General features: G+C 41.9%; 1 protein-coding gene across 4 annotated transcripts in view; it reads right to left on the bottom strand.

The window, feature by feature from the left end:
* Positions 1 to 11,247, bottom strand: part of RAD50 (RAD50 double strand break repair protein) — a 362,910-nt gene extending 351,663 nt beyond the window's left edge. For 2 of the 4 annotated variants that reach the window (XM_040405258.1, XM_040405281.1), the window contains exon 1: positions 11,158 to 11,239. The gene's annotated coding sequence lies outside the window, so the exon portion shown is untranslated. Of the gene's footprint in view, positions 1 to 9,086; positions 9,116 to 11,157 lie in introns of those variants that run through there. The other 2 variants (XM_040405264.1, XM_040405272.1) reach the window with 2 other exon arrangements.
* Positions 11,248 to 20,624: the final 9,377 nt, after the last annotated feature.

Genomic DNA, 20,624 nt, shown 5'->3' with positions numbered 1-20,624 from the left:
GGGGGGCTTCAAATGGGACATGGTGTAAAAAAAAACTGTCCAGCAAAATCTGCCTTCCAAAAACCGTATGGCGTTCCTTTCCTTCTGCGCCCTGCCGTGTGCCCGTACAGCAGTTTACGACCACATATGGGGTGTTTCTGTAAACTACAGAATCAGGGCCATAAATAATGAGTTTTGTTTGGCTGTTAACCCTTGCTTTGTAACTGGAAAAAAAATATTAAAATGGAAAATCTGCCAAAAAAGTGAAATTTTGAAATTGTATCTCTATTTTCCATTAAATCTTGTGCAACACCTAAAGGGTTAACAAAGTTTGTAAAATCAGTTTTGAATACCTTGAGGGGTGTAGTTTCTTAGATGGGGTCACTTTTATGGAGTTTCTCCTCTAGGGGTGCATCAGGGGGGCTTCAAATGGGACATGGTGTAAATAAACCAGTCCATAAAAATCAGCCTTCCAAAAACCATACGGCGCACCTTTCACTCTACGCCCCGCTGTGTGGCCGTACAGTAGTTTACGGCCACATATGGGGTGTTTCTGTAAACGGCAGAGTTAGGGCAATAAAGATACAGTCTTGTTTGGCTGTTAACCCTTGATTTGTTAGTGGAAAAAATGGGTTAAAATGAAAAATTAGACAAAAAAATGAAATTCTCAAATTTCCTCCCCATTTGCCAATAACTCTTGTGCAACACCTAAAGGGTTAACAACGTATGCAAAATCAGTTTTGAATACCTTGAGGGGTGTAGTTTCTTAGATGGGGTCATTTTTGGGTGGTTTCTATTATGTAAGCCTCGCAAAGTGACTTGAGACCTGAACTGGTCCCTAAAAATTTAGTTTTTGTAAATTTCTGAAAAATTTCAAGATTTGCTTCTAAACTTCTAAGCCTTATAACATCCCCAAAAAATAAAATATCATTCCCAAAACAATTCAAACATGAAGTAGACATATGGGGAATGTAAAGTCATCACAATTTTTGGGGGTATTACTATGTATTACAGAAGTAGAGAAACTGAAACTTTGAAATTTGCAAATTTTTTCAAATTTTTGTTAAAATAGGTATTTTTTGGTGCAAAAAAAAAAATTTTTTTGACTTCATTTTACCAGTGTCATGAAGTACAATATGTGACGAAAAAACAATCTCAGAACGGCCTGGATAAGTCAAAGCGTTTTAAAGTTATCAGCACTTAAATGGACTCTGGTCAGATTTGCAAAAAATGGCCTGGTCCTAAGGTGTAAAAAGGCTGTGTCCTTAAGGGGTTAAAAAGTCCTTGTAAGATTTCATTCTGAACACAATTACAAATGTACACTAAATTCCCTAAAACCCTTTACAGCATTGGGGGTTGAATAATTTTGAACACAAAAAAACGTGATGTGAACCTAGCTTTAGCTTCATTCTGCGGGTCAGTACGATTACAGCGATGCCAAATTGTCTCTTTTCGTTGCCATATTCTGACCCCTATAACATTTTCAGATTTACAGAGTTCATTTTTGCAGGGCGATCTGTAGTTTTTATTGATAAAATTTTTTAACTTTTTGATCACTTTTTATTTAAGAGGTGAAGTGATGAAAAGACGGAAATATCGGCCATTTAGATTTTTGTTACATTACCATGTTCACCGTACATAAATATGTTTATATTTTAGTAACATGGGTATTTTGGTATGTGACAGTGCTAATTGTGTTTTTTTTATTTTATTTTTTTATTATGGGGAAAAAACTTGACCTATTTTCAGCTATTGATTTTTCTGCTGCGGATTTTAGCCACTGTTATCCAGTAGGACAAGAGCTGGCTCTCCAGTGCCACCTATAGGAAGGCTACACTTTAAGGGTTTCTGTCACCAGGATTAACCCTATTAAGCTAGCTGACATTAGCGATGTGCTAATGTTAGCTAAACCTAACTAGCCTATTCCTACTTTTATCTATGCCCCCGTTACGCCAGAAAACTAACTTTTATAATATGCTAATTAGCCTCTAGGGAGCAAGGGGGGGGGGGCGCGTTGTTCCTGCTCCTGGAGGCTCCATTCTCCCACCTCTGGCCTTGCCCTGCTACACTAGATTGACAGGGCCAGGCATGGGTGTAGGAACCCCCAAAAATATGGGGGGGGGGGGACAGCATTTTTGCTCGCCGGGTATATTCTTATTCACTAAACTGCGAGTTGTTTATATCGTTAAATTTTAAGTGTGTGTGTGTGAAAAATCTCACAACAAAAAAATATGCAAAAGGAACAGTTATTTGTTTATCAGGTCACAGAAATTAACCAAACGTTTGGCATATTTCAGTTATTCCACTTAAAACTAGTGGTAATAATACTTTAAGTAATGCACTTTGCCTGATTTTAACAAAACAAAAGATCTTGTATAAATACAATTAAATACTATAACTATATAAATAGAAACTATTTTCTAACTGCAGACAGAGTGAGACCCTCCAAGCACCACAACCACTGCAGCATACTTCAGCTAACTAGGTGCAAGCTGTTCCTGTAAATGTGTGCCTGCCACTGCCAGCTCACACATTAAAGCTACAGGAGATGTGTGGTAAGTGTGCACACATTCACACAAGGCTGTTCCCTATCCAGCTCAGTACACGGTACTCTGAGCGGAACGGGGAACTGTGCTGTTTACACTGACAGACCAGCTCCTGCAAGTAGTGGAAGCTGAGGTGAATGGCGTGAGCATGCAGGCTTTCCCATATGATGTCAGTGAGCAGGAAGCTTAGGTGGAGGATATAAATATATTTATTTGTAATGGATTAGTAGTGTTTTTTTATGGAACAAATAAATACCCTCCATAAAGTGCCCTTCCTGAACCAAAAACTTTTTTGCGGCGATCACAACACATTGCAAATTTCTTTGCTATGGCTTCGATGTCTACTTCATCCATTATGTCTCTATGGATGTTGCATATAGCAACGTGGTTCAAACGTTTCTGGGTCATTGTGGACCTCAACCAGGTTTTTAATCTACGCAGTGCACTAAAACTTCTCTCAGCTTCACAGGAAGAAGCAGGAATAGTTAATAGGATTCTGACAATTTTTTCTACTTGAGAGAAAAAGCATCTTTCTCTGGCAGGCATCTTTCGCAAAATATCTACAACCTCAGAGACTGAAGTGTACTTGTAAACACTTGATAAGATGGTTATCTGGGCAGAGAGAATATGATATTCAATGTCTGGATACTGGGGAAGAGCTTCACTAGCTTGTCCTGTCAACAGATAATGTTCCAGTTTTTCATATACAAGTAAGCCCTCTTGGTCAAAGCGCTGCATTAACTGTGTCGATATAATATCCATTATTTGGAAATATTGAGGACAATAGTATTCCTTCACAGTCTTTGCATGAAATTGTTCAGTTGGCCCATGTTGAAGACGTTTAGGAATATTAGGTTGCCTTGGTACAGTAGTACCAGTAAGCTGGTATGTTTCCACTAAATTAATAGTGGTAGCAAGAACTCTTTTAAAGGACGTGTCACATCGTAACTTTTGTATAGCATCATGGGTCCGTTGTACACTTGCTAAAAGTCCTGATATGGTTTGTTCTCTGCCTTGCAAGGCTACATTCAGGCATTCTAAGATCTCCATGATGCTAAGAGAGATTTGAAGACCTAGTAGAGTTTTCCCTTGCCTAAATTGTTGTAGTAGGCCACGTGACCACCAATCAGACCCCCAATGTTAATCAGACCTCAGCTAACAGCCCCAATAAGATCCCCAATGTTAATAAGACCTCAGATCACACCTTAGCTCAGACCCCAATATGAATGACCCCCAATCAGACCTCAGATAAGAGCCCCATGCCTCATAGCAGCCCCCAGTGCCTCTCATCAGCCCACAATGGAAGCGCTCATCTCAGTGCCCCACCGCCGCCGCACACATTGCCCCGCTGGGGGGGATTTCACCATACCTGTCCCCCTCGCATTATTTCCTGGGGGGGATCCGTCCCCCCCCGCTTCCTACACCCATGGGGCCAGGCAGCGTTCACCTCCTGCCAGGCGCAGTGAGGAAGCCGGGAGCAGCCGGCGAGCACTCTTCACTAAACTGTGCCTGCGCCGAATACTGAACGGGACAGTGCAGGTGAGAGATTTACACGCCAGACAGGGCCAGCAGATGACCAACGCTGCCTGGCCCTGTCAATCTAGTGTAGCAGAGCATGGCCAGAGGTGGGAGAACGAAGCCTCTAGGAGCAAGGGCAAACAACCCCCCGCTCCTAGAGGCTAATTAGCATATTATAAAAGTTAGATTTCTGCCATAACAGGGGCATAGATAAAAGTAGGAATAGACTAGATAGGTTCATCTGACATTAGCACATCGCTAATGTCAGCCAGTTTAATAGGGTTAATTCTGTTGACAGAAACCCTTTAAGTCACCACCTGGACCTTTAACCCGTTAAGGACTCAGCCCCATTTCACCTTAAGGACTTGGCCATTTTTTGCAAATCTGACCAGTGTCACTTTAAGTGCTGATAACTTTAAAACGCTTTGACTTATCCTCGCCATTCTGAGATTGTTTTTTCGTCACATATTGTACTTCATGACACTGGTAAAATGAAGTAAAAAAAATTCATTTTTATTTATAAAAAAAATACCAAATTTACCAAATATTTGTAAAAAATTGCAAATTTCCAAGTTTAAATTTCTCTACTTTTATAATACATAGTAATACCTCCAAAAATAGTTATTACTTTACATTCCCCATATGTCTACTTCATGTTTGGATCACTTTGGGAATGATATTTTATTTCTTGGGGATGTTACAAGGCTTAGAAGTTTAGAAGCAAATCTTACAATTTTTCTGAAAATTTCAAAAACCCAATTTTTAGGGACCAGTTCAGGTCTGAAGTCACTTTGCGAGGCTTACATAATAGAAAGTTTCGAAACCACGCAAAAATGACCCCATTCTAGAAACTACACCCCTCAAGGTATTCAAAACTGATTTTACAAACGTCGTTAACCCTTTAGGTGTTCCACAAGAATTAATGGAAAATAGAGATACAATTTCAAAATTTCACTTTTTTGGCAGTTTTTCCATTTTAATAATTTTGTTCCAGTTACAAAGCAAGGGTTAACAGCCAAACCAAACTCAATATTTATGGCTCTGATTCTGTAGTTTACAGAAACACCCCATATGTGGTCCTATGGTCCTAAACTGCTGTACTGGCACACGGCAGGGCGCAGAAGGAAAGGAATGCCATACGGTTTTTGGAAGGCAGGTTTTGCTGGCCTGTTTTTCTTGACACCATGTCCCATTTGAAGCCCCCCTGATGCACCCCTAGAGTAGAAACTCCAAAAAAGTGACCCCATTTTAGAAACTACGAGATAGGGTGGCAGTTTTGTTGGTACTAGTTTAGGGTACATATGATTTTTGGTTGCTCTATATTACACTTTTTGTGATGCAAGGTAACAAGAAATAGCTGTTTTGGCACCGTTTTTATTTTTTGTTATTTACAATATTCATCTGACAGGTTAGATCATGTGATATTTTTATAGACCAGGTTGTCACAGATGCGGCGATACCTAATATATATACTTTTTTTTTTATTTATGTAAGTTTTACACAATAATATATCATTTTTGAAACAAAAAAAAAATCATGTTTTAGTGTTTCCATAGTCTCTTACTTTGGGTAGGGTCTGATTTTTGCGGGATGAGATGACGGTTTTATTGGCACTATTTTGGGGTACACATGACTTTTTGATCGCTTGCTATTACACTTTTTGTGATGTAAGGTGACAAAAAATGGTTTATTTAGCACAGTTTTTATTTTTAATTTTTTACAGTGTTCATCTGAGGGGTTAGGTCATGTGATATTTTTATAGAGCCGGTCGATACGGACGCGGCGATACCTAATATGTATACTTTTTTTTATTTATGTAAGTTTTACACAATAATATCATTTTTGAAACAAAAAAAAAATCATGTTTTAGTGTCTCCATATTCTGAGCCATAGTTTTTTTTTTTTTTTTGGGCGATTGTCTCAGGTAGGGGCTCATTTTTTGCGGGATGAGATGACGGTTTGATTGGCACTATTTTGGGGTGCATTTGACTTTTTGATAGCTTGCTGTTGTACTTTTTGTGATGTAAGGTGACAAATAAATTGTTTATTTAGCACAGTTTTTATTTTTTATGGTGTTCATCTGAGGGGTTAGGTCATGTGATATGTTTATAGAGCCGGTCGATACGGACGCGGCGATACCTAATATGTATACTTTTTTTTTTTTCTATTTTTTACCAATTTTTTTTAACTTTATTTGGGGGAAATGACGTTTTTGTTTATTTTTACTTGAAACTTTTAATTTCTGGGGGGGAAAACTTTATTTTTAGTCCCACTTTGGGACTTCAACTTTTGGGGGTCTAATCCCTTTTACAATGCATTCCAATACTTCTGTATTGGAATGCATTGGCTGTATGAGTAATACTGTGTGTATTACTCATACAGATTCCGGCCTGTGAGATCCAGGGCTGGGGCTGGATCTCACAGGCTCGTCAGCGGAAGGCAGCGCGATGCCTCCCTTAGACATCGCGCTGCCTTCCATGCCATCGGGTCCCCCCTACAGCCGCATGGGGACCCGATGGCACCGCCACCAGAAGAATAAGGTAAAAGCTGCAAACCGCAGGTCTGAATTGACCTGCGGTTTGCGGCGATCGCCGACACGGGGGGGGGGGCAGGGTGGATAAAAATCTATGATTTTTTTTTAAAAAATCAAAAAAATCTGATTTCTTTGATTTAAATCGGATTTTTTTTTTAGATAAAAGGCTTTTAGAGGAAAATATATTACCATCCAAAGGTTATTCCATCATGAAATAAAGATTAGTTTTTTAATTATGTAGAATAAGGCTGTACGTAGACTCCCATATTGTTGAATGGATTAGGCAGTGGCTGAGGGACAGACAACAGAGGGTTGTAGTCAATGGAGTATATTCAGACCATGGTCTTGTTACCAGTGGGGTAACTCAGGGATCTGTTCTGGGACCCATATTGTTTAATATATATTGCAGAAGGCCTCGATGGTAAGGGGTCTTTTTTTCTGATGACACAAAGATTTGTAACAGGGTTGATGTTCCTAGAGGGATACACCAAATGGAAAAGGATTTAGGAAAACTAGAGGAATGGTCAAAAATCTGGCAACTAAAATTGAATGTTGATAAGTGCAACATAATGCACCTCGGGCGTAAAAACCCAAGAGCAGAATATACAATCAGTGATACAGTCCTAACCCCAGTATCTGAGGAAAGGGATTTAGGGGTCATTATTTCAGAAGACTTAAAGGTAGGCAGACAATGTCATAGAGCAGCAGGAAATGCTAGCAGAATGCTTGGGTGTATAGGGAGAGGCATTACCAGTAGAAAGAGGGAGGTGCTCATGCCGCTCTACAGAGCACTAGTGAGACCTCGTTTGGAGTATTGTGCGCAGTACTGGAGACCATATCTCCAAAAGGATATTGATACTTTGGAGAGAGTTCAGAGAAGAGCTACTAAACTGGTACATGGATTGCAGGATAAAACTTACCAGAAAAGATTAAAGGACCATAACATGTATAGCTTGGAAGAAAGACGAGACAGAAGGGATATGATAGAAACTTTTAAATACATAAAGGGAAACAACAAGGTAAAAGAGGAGAGAATATTTAAAAGAAGAAAAACTGCTACAAGAGGACATAGTTTTAAATTAGAGGGGCAAAGGTTTAAAAGTAATATCAGGAAGTATTACTTTACTGAGAGAGTAGTGGATGCATGGAATAGCCTTCCTGCAGAAGTGGTAGCTGCAAATACAGTGAAGGAGTTTAAGCATGCATGGGATAGGCATAAGGCCATCCTTCATATAAGATAGGGCCAGGGGCTATTCATAGTATTCAGTATATTGGGCAGACAAGATGGGCCAAATGGTTCTTATCTGCCGACACATTCTATGTTTCTATATGTGTAATTTTTTTGGTAAATAAATTCCATTAGTCCATTCACAATGTCATGCTCTTCCAGAGGTTTTTGTAAGATTATTGGGCAGTTTCTCTGCCTACAAGATATTATCACAGATGCTTGGTTTACTTTTGCAGTTCTCAAAACTGAATTTGACTCAGCAGAGATCACATGCCTCTTCTTCACAGCAAAAATGTTATAACATGAACAGAGTTGAGAAAAATACCTTAATCCTAGCTTCTACAAACCTATGACTACAGAATCAATTTTCTTTATGTAGAAAACTATGATTTAAATCAAGCCTTACTGACTAGTGATTTAAATAGTGATTTAAATCATGATTTAAATCATTTTGATTTAAATCAAATCCACCCTGCGCGCCCCCCCCCTCTAAATGATTTCAGCGGACATCCTGTTGCGATTAACCCCCGCCGCGCCGCAATCGCGATTTAAAGTTAGGGCGTACCGGTACGTCCTAAGTCCTTAAAGAGGACCTTTCACCAGAATAAAGTATCTAAACTGACTATACAGACGTGTAGAGCAGCGCCCAGGGATCCCCCTGCACTTACTGTTATCCCCGGGCGCCGCTCCGTTCTCCGGTTATAGCCTCCGCTATGTTCATAGTTAGGCTCCACCCAGGGGAAACTGCCGGTGTCTCTTTCTCCTATGCTTGTAGCGCTGGCCAATCGCAGCGCTCAGCTCATAGCCTGGCTATGAGCTGAGCGCTGCGATTGGCCAACGCTACAGCATAGGAGAAGGAGACGGCGGCAGGTTCCCCTGGGTGGAGCCTAACTATGAACATACAGGAGGCTATAACTGGAGAACGGAGCGGCGCCCGGGGATAACAGTAAGTGCAGGGGGATCCCTGGGCGCCGCTCTACACGTCTGTATAGTCAGTTTAGATACTTTATTCTGGTGAAAGGTCCTCTTTAAGGGGTTAAAACAGGCCTTGGAACAATAACCTGGGATATAACCCAAAACTAGAATGTCCTCCATAGGGAAAAGACATCATAAAGTAAAATTGCTTCATACTGTCATGAGTATGGACACGGATGTTGTCCGAAATGCGTAGGCACGGTTGGATCTGTTTGTAACCATTTGTTATGTATGGAATTTCTTGAATAAATCGCCTATTTAGGATCTTGAGATGCTGGTTATTTTCTACTTTAGGGCTGTTTCACACAAGTGTGTCCAGTGTGTGAGCATGACCCTCCTTCCTGGATACTGGTCGTCTTGCAGGAGCGCACGGCATTATAACGATTTAGGCCTCTTTTACACAATTCTCCCAGGGTCTGTTCAGGAAAAAACGAATGGTTTTGCACACAAGTTCAGTCACTTTATCTCTCTGACTGTGTTCAGTGTTTCAGTTTTTGCACGCGGATGCAATTAGTATTTATACAACCATCAGTGAAAACTGCATTGTATACGAATGCAATCAGTTTTTCACTGAATCCCCATTCACTTCTATGGAGCCAGAGCTGCGTGAAAAATGCAGAATATAGAATGTGCTGAGATTTTTCCTGAACACAGGAATTATGCATGAAAAGCGATGATTGAGTACACAGACCCATTGAAATAAATGGTCCAGATGCTATGGGCCAGATTTATCATTACTCTGACAGCTCACTCCACTTTCACATATGGCTAAAGTCAGTTTTAGCCAAGTCAGATTTATGATCGGCCCTTTAAGACTTTAATAAATGTGGTTTGACGGTAGCAGTTTATCCGTCAGTAAGCAGCTTTACAAAAGTCACACGTCAAAGTCGCATGTTCTATTAAAAAGTCTCATAAGATAAGCATGGTCCTCACTGGAGTGAAATTGCACATTTTTTTGCGACTTTTTAAATAGTCGCAATAGTAAATCTGTCTAGAGATTCATTTATATAAGAAAACACGCCCACTTTCAGAAAACTGGCGAGCATAGTGCAGAGCAGAAAAAAGTCGCAAATTTTTGCGCAGTTTTAGCGATTGCGCAAAAATTTGCGACTTTTTCACTCAACTATTCTGACTTGAGCTAATGATAAATCTGGCCCAATGTGTTTGCTTCACTCATCACACCCTAGCAGAAAACTGCTTCTGCATGACCTTACCGATACAGAATCACAGTGACAGTTTTAGGTCACTATGATTCTATAGAAGTAAGGTCATGCAGAGACACACAGCACTATAAATCAGTATAAGGCTATATGCACACGACCATGGTGTGTTTTGCGGTCTGCAAATCTGCAAAACACGGATGGGGTCCGTGCGCGTTCCGCAATTTGCGAAACGGCACGGACAGCCTGTAATATAACTGCCTATTCTTGTCCGCAAAGTGCGGACAAGAATAGGACATGTTATTTTTTTTTTGCGGTCCACACAGAGTGCTGTCCGCATCTTTTGCGGCCCATTGAAGTGAATGGGTCCGCATCCGAGCCGCAAAAACTGCGGCTCGGATGCGGACCAAAACCACGGCCATGTGCATGTAGCCTAATGTTGCGCACGCCTTTAAGACTAGCAGTGTCCAGAACGGAGGATCACACTCGCACGTGGAGAGCGATTCCCTCAATAGACTTGCTGTGTGAATTACATCCTTTTTTTTTTTTTACAAGCAGCTAAACTAAACTAAAGGCTTGTTCACATCTGTGCTGAAGGGTCCATTTGAGGCCTGTGTCACAGATTCCGTCAAAAACAGCAGAGAACAATCCTACAGCACGATCCTGAATGGACCCCATTATAATCAATGGCATATGTTTGGAGGCTCTGTTGGGGTGAGCCATATGCCAAATCTGGCTAGTCCAATATTTTCATTGTTCTGCTCCTCTAACGGAGCAAAACAATGGAAATCAATATATTTTGTCTGAACTGATCCTAAAATTATGTTTTTACTGGCAGTACCTCAGAGACATTCTGCAGGAATGCAATGTTTATAGTAGGATATGTACATTGGCCCAGCTGCTGCAGAACATCACTGAGAAGGTGGCAGTTGTCACGTTTTACAATGCTGCTTATCCTTTTGCACAAACACAGCACATGATGCGCCTTACTAAACACCCAGCTGCTACAGAACCTCTTTGCAGTGTATGTGAGAACACAGACACCCTCTATTTACAACCACTAGCTGTACATTAAACATAACGTAAGAAGTTAGCAGACTAGTCAGCCACAAGAAGCTGCTGCCTCAGTCTCTGCTTTCCCGCCACTTCCTGTCACCCTGGGCCTCACACCATAAGTGTAGGCTGCAGCATGGCGGGAGGCGCGGGCTATCAGCGTACCTTATTTAGCCCCTGTCCTACAGTCCCGTACCGACCTTACCGGGTAATGTTCGTTTCTCTCGTTGTCGCCTTCCTGTTCTCCAGCCCGCCCCTTCGCCGCCAGCCAATGGCAGTTTGAACGAGCAGCAGCGATGACTGTGTGACTGGGTCTGAAGTCACCATACGCGCCTCCTGCAGCCTTCACTGCCACAGAACTGCATTCCTCCAGACTGTAATGGCTATGTCAGCAGAGGCCGTATTCACACCCTGAGCTGTTATAGACTTGGTGCGTGATACTGAGCAAACGTGAACAAATTATTTGGAGACACAACGTTAAGACATATCCCTTCCTTAACCCTTTATGAACCCAGCCATGTGTGTCCAACTACCTAAAGCCTTACCTCCCAAGCAGGGTTGCCAACTGTCCAGAAATTTCTGGACAGTCCATAACAATATGCCAATTTTTTCTCCTGTCCTGAAAAAAATAGATATGTCAGTGATTTTTTTGACTAGATTATTTTGGTGGTAATCATTTTACACCTCACAGTAAATGCTAACAGTGAGTTCCTACCAGTATATTGAGCTATAGACATGGATTATTACTCCTGCAGATGAAGCAGGAGATTATTGGGAAGGAAGCGTTCCTTCCCAGTAATCGCTAGCGGAGGAGACAGCTGCTATTACATGTGGAGATCTCATCCCCATACTGGATCTCTGTTTGCCGGCAGCAGATCATGATTACTCAGCACAATCTGCTGCCGACAAACGAGGATTTTTAAACCTGCTAAAAGATTCCAATTACCCAATGAATCATCATTGGGTAATCGGCAGCAGTATTACACTGCCGGGTCATTGCTAACGAGCGCTCCTATGAACGCGTGTTAGCGATGATCTTCAAGATTATCTTCTGGTGTAATAGGGCCTTTACTTATAATCTTTACCATTTATTATGGTTTTCCTATTTGCCTGTAAAAAATGTTGGCTGTCCGTCATTTTGAGTTAAGATGTCCAGAGAAAATAAAAATTCTGGTTGGCAACCCTGCTCTGAAAGTTTGAAAAGCACAAAGAAGGACAATATGTACGGCGCAGCAAATTTTTTCATATTAGGCCACGCCCAAAACATAACTATATAAATCCAATTCCCTTAACGCCCCCACATAGTAATTATTCTCCTTTTATGCCACTGCACAGTAGTTATGCCCAGATGTGCCACCTTCAGAAGTTATGCCCACATTGTGCCCCCTTCACAGTAGTTATGCCCAGATGTGCCCTTTTTAACCCCTTAAGGACCGGGCTCATTTTCACCTTAAAGAGGACCTTTCACCAATCCTGACATTGTGAACTAAGTATGATGACATATACAGCTGCGCCCAGGGATCTCATTGCACTTACTATTATCCCTGGGCGCCTCTCCGTTCTCCCGTTATGTCCTCCGGTATGTTCGGGGACTTGGTTATAGTAGGCAGAGACTTAGGGGACTTGGTTTTAGTAGGCGGAGTCTGCCCTTGTTCTGCTGGGCGTCTCATTCTCCTAGGCTGTAGCCCTGGCCAATCACAGCGCAGAGCTCACAGCCTGGGAGTTTTTTTCTCCCAGGCTGTGAGCTCTGCGATGCGATTGGCCAGCGCTACAGCCTAGGAGAAGCAGACGCCCAGCAGAACAAGGGCAGACTCCGCCTACTATAACCAAGTCCCCGAACATACCGGAGGACATAACGGGAGAACGGAGCGGCGCAGTGAGATCCCTGGGCGCTGCTGTATATGTCATGATACTTAGTTCACAATGTCAGGATCGGTGAAAGGTCCTCTTTAACCACCTCAGGACCACCGAACGCAGGATTGCGTCCTGGCGGCGGCCCTGTTATTGCTCCTGGACGCGCCGATGCGTCCTCTCGCGAGATTTCGAGCATAGCCGGCCCGCACATGCGCAGTGCGGGCCGGGAATCGGCGCAGGAGAAGTTCGTCACCAGCCTCCCAGCCAATGATCATCGCTGGCAGGCTGGTGACTTTTGAAAAATCGAATCAGAAGCCATATAACACACTATATTTATAAATATAATGTGTTAAATGGCTTCTGTGCTCTCTGTTGGGTCCTTTTCGTCGGTTGGTCCCAGCAGAGAGCACACATCACTGTGAGTACACCAAACACTTCACACTTAGCCCCAGATCACCCCCCATCACCCCAATTAACCCCTTGATCACCCCTGTCAATCACTAGTGAAAGGGAAAAAAGTGATCAGTGTAAACTGTCACATTTTTTTTTCACCAGTATTGACTGTTAGGTTTAGGATAGTTTAGGCCCCTTTGGTAGGTAGTTAGCGTCGGTTAGCGCCCAGCCCACCGCACCGCAGTCACTGATTCGCTTATTAGCGTATCGCTAATCAGCATTGGTACTTTTATAGTATCTGTAAGTGATCAGAACTGATCACAGTCAGATCTATAATAGTATTAGTGTCACCTTAGCTCGCCCTCCACCCAAAACGCAGTGTTTGCCCGATCAGGCCTGATCGGTCGCCCACACGTGCGTTCACCCACGCCCGCCCTGCCGCAGTGACAAAAATATATATATTTTTTTATCACTGCACAATCACTTCACAAGCGCTGCGGCGATAAAATAATCAGTTTTGATATTTTTTATCAATCGCAGCGGCCTCCGGTACTTCGCTAGCCTCCCATTTGTAAGACAGGCTTGCTTTGTTTCTTGGGTAGTCTCAGGGAATACCCCCTAAATTTACAAACCGGATTCCAAAAAAGTTGGGACACTATACAAATCGTGAATAAAAACTGAATGCAATGATGTGGAGGTGCCAACTTCTAATATTTTATTCAGAATAGAACATAAATCACAGAACAAAAGTTTAAACTGAGAAAATGTACCATTTTAAAGGAAAAATATGTTGAATCAGAATTTCATGGTGTCAACAAATCCCCAAAAAGTTGGGACAAGGCCATTTTCACCACTGTGTGGCATCTCCCCTTCTTCTTACAACACTCAACAGACAAAAAACTTGAAAAGAAATGGTTCCGGATGCAAATGAAGATCCTCTTTAACCCCTTAAGGACCGGGCTCATTTTCACCTTAAGGACCAGGCCATTTTTTGCAAATCTGACCAGTGTCACCTCAAGTGCTCATAACTTTAAAACGCTTTGACTTATCCAGGCCATTCTGAGATTGTTTTTTCGTCACATATTGTACTTCATGACACTGGTAAAATGAAGTCAAAAAAATTATTTTTTTTGCACAAAAAAATACCTAATTTACCAAAAATTTGGAAAAATTTGCAAATTTCAAAGTTTCAGTTTCTCTACTTCTGTAATACATAGTAATACCCCAAAAAATTGTGATGACTTTACATTCCCCATATGTCTACTTCATGTTTGAATTGTTTTGGGAATGATATTTTATTTTTTGGGGATGTTATAAGGCTTAGAAGTTTAGAAGCAAATCTTGACATTTTTCAGAAATTTACAAAAACTCAATTTTTAGGGACCAGTTCAGGTCTGAAGTCACTTTGCGAGGCTTACATAATAGAAACCACCCAAAAATGACCCCATCTAAGAAACTACACCCCTCAAGGTATTCAAAACTGATTTTGCATACATTGTTAACCCTTTAGGTGTTGCACAAGAGTTATTGGCAAATAGGGAGGAAATTTGAGAATTTCATTTTTTTGTCTAATTTTTCATTTTAACCCATTTTTTCCACTACCAAAGCAAGGGTTAACAGCCAAACAAGACCGTATCTTTATTGCCCTGACTCTGCCGTTTACAGAAACACCCAATATGTGGCCGTAAACTACTGTACGGCCACACAGCGGGGCGTAGAGTGAAAGGTGCGCCGTTTGGTTTTTGGAAGGCTGATTTTTATGGACTGGTTTTTTGACATCATGTCCCATTTGAAGCCCCCTGATGCACCCCTAGAGGAGAAACTCCCTAAAAGTGACCCCATCTAAGAAAGTACACCCCTCAAGGTATTCAAAACTGATTTTACATATGTCGTTAACCCTTTAGGTGTTGCACAAGAGTTATTGGCAAATGGGGATGAAATTTGAGAATTTAATTTTTTTGCCTAATTTTCAATTTTAACCCATTTTTTCCATTAACAAAGCAAGGGTTAACAGCCAAACAAGACTGTATCTTTATTGCCCTGTCTCTGCTGTCTACAGAAACACCCAATATGTGGCCGTAAACTACTGTACGGCCACACAGCGGGGCGTAGAGTGAAAGGTGCGCCGTTTGGTTTTTGGAAGGCTGATTTTTATGGACTGGTTTTTTGACATCATGTCCCATTTGAAGCCCCCTGATGCACCCCTAGAGGAGAAACTCCCTAAAAGTGACCCCATCTAAGAAAGTACACCCCTCAAGGTATTCAAAACTGATTTTACATATGTCGTTAACCCTTTAGGTGTTGCACAAGAGTTATTGGCAAATGGGGATGAAATTTGAGAATTTAATTTTTTTGCCTAATTTTCAATTTTAACCCATTTTTTCCATTAACAAAGCAAGGGTTAACAGCCAAACAAGACTGTATCGTTATTGCCCTGTCTCTGCTGTCTACAGAAACACACAATATGTGGCCGTAAACTACTGTACGGCCACATAGTAGGGCGTAGAGTGAAAGGTGCGCGGTTTGGTTTTTGGAAGACAGATTTTACTGGACTGTTTTTTTTGACACCATGTCCCATTTGAAGCCCCCCTGATGCACCCCTAGATTAGAAATTCCATAAAAGTGACCCCATCTAAGAAACTACACCCCTCAAGCTATTCAAAACTGATTTTACAAACTTTGTTAACCCTTTAGGTGTTGCACAAGATTTAATGGAAAATAGAGACACAGTTTCAAAATTTCACATTTTTGGCTGATTTTCCATTTTAATATTTTTTTTCCAGTTACAAAGCAAGGGTTAACAGCCAAACAAAACTCATTATTTATGGCCCTTATTCTGTAGTTTACAGAAACACCCCATATGTGGCCGTAAACCGCTGTACGGGCACACGGCAGGGCGCAGAAGGAAAGGAATGCCATACGGTTTTTGGAAGGCAGATTTTGCTGGACTGGTTTTTTGACACCATGTCCCATTTGAAGCCCTCCTGATGCACCCCTAGAGTAGAAACTCCAAAAAAGTGACTCTATTTTAGAAACTACGGGATAGGGTGGCAGTTTTGTTGGTACTAGTTTAGGGTACATATGATTTTTGGTTGCTCTATATTACACTTTTTGTGGAGCAAGGTAACAAGAAATAGCTTTTTTGGCACGTTTTTTTTTTTTGTTATTTACAAAATTCCTCTGACAGGTTTTATCATGTGGTAATTTTATAGAGCAGGTTGTCACAGACGCGGCGATACCTAATATGTATACAATTTTTTTTATTTATGGAAGTTTTATACAATAACTTCATTTTTAAAACCAAAAAAATGTTTTTGTGTCTCCATAGTCTAAGAGCCATAGTTTTTTCAGTTTTTGGGCGATTATCTTGAGTAGGGTTTCATTTTTTGCGGGATGAGATGACGGTTTGATTGGCACTATTTTGGGGTGCATATGACTTTTTGATCGCTCGCTATTACACTTTTTGTGACGTAAGATGGCAAAAAATGGCTTTTTTTACACCGTTTTTGTTTTTATTTTTTTACGGTGGACACCTGAGGGGTTAGGTCATGTGATATTTTTATAGAGCCGGTCGATACGGACGCGGCGATACCTAATATGTATACTTTTTTTTTATTTATGTAAGTTTTACACAATGATTTCATTTTTGAAACAAAAAAAATCATGTTTTAGTGTTTCCATAGTCTAAGAGCCATAGTTTTTTCAGTTTTTGGGCGATTATCTTGAGTAGGGTGTCATTTTTTGCGGGATGAGATGACGGTTTGATTGGTACTATTTTGGCGTACATTCAACTTTTTTGATCACTTTTATTACCTTTTTTGGGAAGTAAGGTGGGCAAAATTTCAATTTTCTCATAGTTTTTATTTTTTTATTTTTATGGCGTTCACCGTGCGGGGAAAGTAACATGACTGTTTTATAGATCAGGTCGTTACGGACGCGGCGATACCTAATATGTGTAGTGTATTTTATTTTTTTATTTTTATTCAGTGATAAATGTTTTTTTTTTAATCTTAACTTTTTTCACTTTTTTTTACATTTTTGTGACCCAGACCCACTTGGTTCTTGAAGATCCAGTGGGTCTGATGTCTGTATAATACAGTACAGTACAATATATATTGTTCTGTACTGTATTTTACTTACACTGAACAGATCTATGCTTTTAGCACAGATCTGTTCAGCACCATGGACAGCAGGACGCCTGAGCAGGCGTCCTGTTGCCATGGGAACCCTCCCCGTCTGCTCAGAACTTCGCAGACGGGGAAGGGTAAGCACGGGGCTGAGGGGGGCTCTCTGGGGGCTCTCTCCCTCTCCATCGGGGGGCTGCAAAGGCACAGCAGCCCCCCGATGGAGAGGGAGGGAGCTCCCTGACCGATGACAGTTAACTTTTTCCATACAGCGGTCCATACGGACCGCGGTATGGAAAGGGTTAAACGGCTGACATCTGCACAGATGTCAGCCGTTTATACCAGGGTGCCAGCAATGTGCTGGCACCCTGGTATAACCACTAGAAGCCAACGATCGTTCATGGGGAGGCGGGCGGGGGATCGCGATCCCACCTGCCGCACCGCCCGCCTCCCGCAACGCCCCCACCGCCTGCGACACCCCCCCCCCCCCCGCACCACCCGCCGGCATAAAATCGTGCAGGGGTGCAGGGGGGGGGTGAAAAATAATGATTTTAGCCACTCTAAAGCTTCTGATCCCCGCGGTCAGGGTCCGCGGGGATCAGAAACTGCAAAAAGCGCAGCAAACCGCAGGTCTGAATTGACCTGCGGTTTGCTGCGATCGCCGATACGGGGGGGTCAAATGACCCCCCCCCTGCATTGTTACGGGATGCCGGCTGAATGATTTCAGCCGAAATCCCGTTCCAATTAACCCCTGGGGCGCCGGAATACAGATTTCAAGTCAGGACGTACCGGTACGTCCTGGGTCCTTAAGGACTCGGGAAATAGGGCGTACCGGTACGCCCTGGGTCCTTAAGGGGTTAAAACTCCTTCTTTATTCAATATTCATTTACAGCAGACAGCCACTTGGTACACAAGACAAGTTGACGCGTTTTGGGTACTAGACCCTTAGTCGTAACAGTACAACACAGTGAAACACAAGAATTTAACTAGATATTGAGCCCACCCCTCCAACTATCTGGGGAGGAGAGCACCTTTTCATTGGTTGTTTCACTGTGGTGAACACCCATCATCCACACTGCTAATCACAGAGTAGATGTCCTTCACATTGTGCTGAAGCTCTCAAACCCATTAACCCCTTATGGGTTGCGCCTAGTTGAATTTGACTAGACTATGGAAAGGAGAAAAACCGCACAATGTGAATGATGTACTACATATAAAAACATATAATAACATTACTAGAATGGCCATATTCATGCCAATGGATTCTCAGCATAGGGATCTATTAGTCGTCTCTAGGAAGATATATATGCATACAAATAATGATAAATATAAACATGAAAACATTACTTCCTTTCAGCAATTTTGTTAATAAATATACATTAGCTCCCTTTTTAAGTTTAATCCAGCCGGGACTCGAGTATTAAGTCTAAATATCCAGAATGCCTCCCGCAGGAGTTTTTTACGATGGTCTCCACCTCTTAGGGGTGCAATTACTTTTTCAATTGCATATGCATTAAAGCTTTTAACTCTGCGGGAGTGCATCTGCACAAAGTGTCTTGCTGCATTGGAGACATTCAATGCGTTTGGATTACTGATATAATTCAGATGTTCCAACAGCCGATTTTTCAATTTTCGCACTGTACTCCCCACATACAGCAGGTCACATTCAGTGCAGCAGATGATATAAACCACCCCTGTAGTGTTTCAATTGATATAACTTTTAATTGGAAAACTACAGGAGTGATCAGAATTCTCAAAGGATTGTAGGGGAGTCACATAGTTGCAGGTTTTGCATGGATTGCCCCCGCCCCTGGTGAAACCCTTATAACTGAGCCAGTTTTGCTTTTTGTTTGTATGTCGACTATTAGAAGTGAAGAGAGATGGGGACAGAGAGCAGGACAGGGTTGCAGCCCTCCTAGGAACTATTCTGCAGCCATATTTCAATGCATTATAGAGGATGTCATCATCATACAGTATCGGCAAGCATCCTTTGACCACAGAACAGATTTTATTAAATTCCCTACTGTATTTGATGGATAAAGTCGGAACTCCGTCCTGGTCTCCATCCCCATGTACCCCCACCTTCCTTCCTGGATTTTTAAATTAGCTCCCTTCCTTTCCAGGTGCAAAGAGCATATCAAATCTGTTTTTCTGCAGCGCAATTTTCCTACCCCTCAACAACATCCAGTCAGGGTAGTTTCTCACTTTTAACCTCCTATCTACTATACTGAATTCCTCTTCTAGGTACATTGGTAAACTGCAATTTCTCGCAGCCCGGATATATTCTCCTACCGGGATCGCTTTTATAGTGTGTAAAGGATGGTGGCTTCTGGCGTTCAGAATAGAATTCCCTGCTACTTTTTTCCTATATGTTCGAGTATGCACAGTCTCATTTGGGTAGCAATGGAGTGTCAAATCCAGGAAGTCAATGCTGGATTCACCTACCACGCACGTGAAACGCAAATTATAATCATTGGCATTCAAATAAGTTTGAAGGTCCGGGACGGCAGATACATCGCCTGCCCAAATCATGAGCAGGTCATCGATGTATCTGCCGTACCAGACCAATCCAGACAAAAATGGATTGTTCACACTGTAGACATATTTGTCTTCCCAGTATGCCATAGTTAGATTTGCCATTGAGGGCGAGAATTTCGCCCCCATTGACACTCCACGTATTTGTAAGTAGTAGGCATTATCAAACATAAAATAATTCTGGGGTTAATAAAAAATTCGCAACCTCACATGCATAATCTATAAACCCAGAACTGAATCCCGTATGTCTATGGAGATGACACTCCATGGCTAACAGGGCGACTCCATGATGAATAGAGGGATATAAAGCTATTACATCCGCCGCAATCCATTTATAGTTAGATTCCCATTTGAGACTGTACATAGCTCTTAATACATCAGCTGTATCCTTTAAGAAGCCTGGTGTGCGCCTGACCAACGGCTGCAAAAGATTATCCAACCAGTTGCCCAGGCGCTCAGTAAGGGACCCCATTCCTGACACTATGGGGCGCAAGGGGGGGGGGCTGGACACCCTTGTGTATCTTGGGCAGGGCATGCATTATGGGAGTCACAGGCGCATCAACGCACAGATATCTGAACTCGGTCTCATTAAATATACCCGAGTCCCGGCCTTTATCTATCAGTATCATGTACTTGGTTTCACACTCCTTGAGTGCATTTCTGGCTAATGTTCTGTATGTTGATGCGTCTGATAACATATCCTGCATTTGATTATTATATGTCCTG

This window comes from Bufo bufo, chromosome 1 (genome assembly GCF_905171765.1).
Source record: "Bufo bufo chromosome 1, aBufBuf1.1, whole genome shotgun sequence".
Lineage (NCBI taxonomy): Eukaryota > Metazoa > Chordata > Amphibia > Anura > Bufonidae > Bufo > Bufo bufo.
Note: the sequence above shows the minus strand (reverse complement) of the source record. Positions and strands in the feature narration are given on the sequence as shown.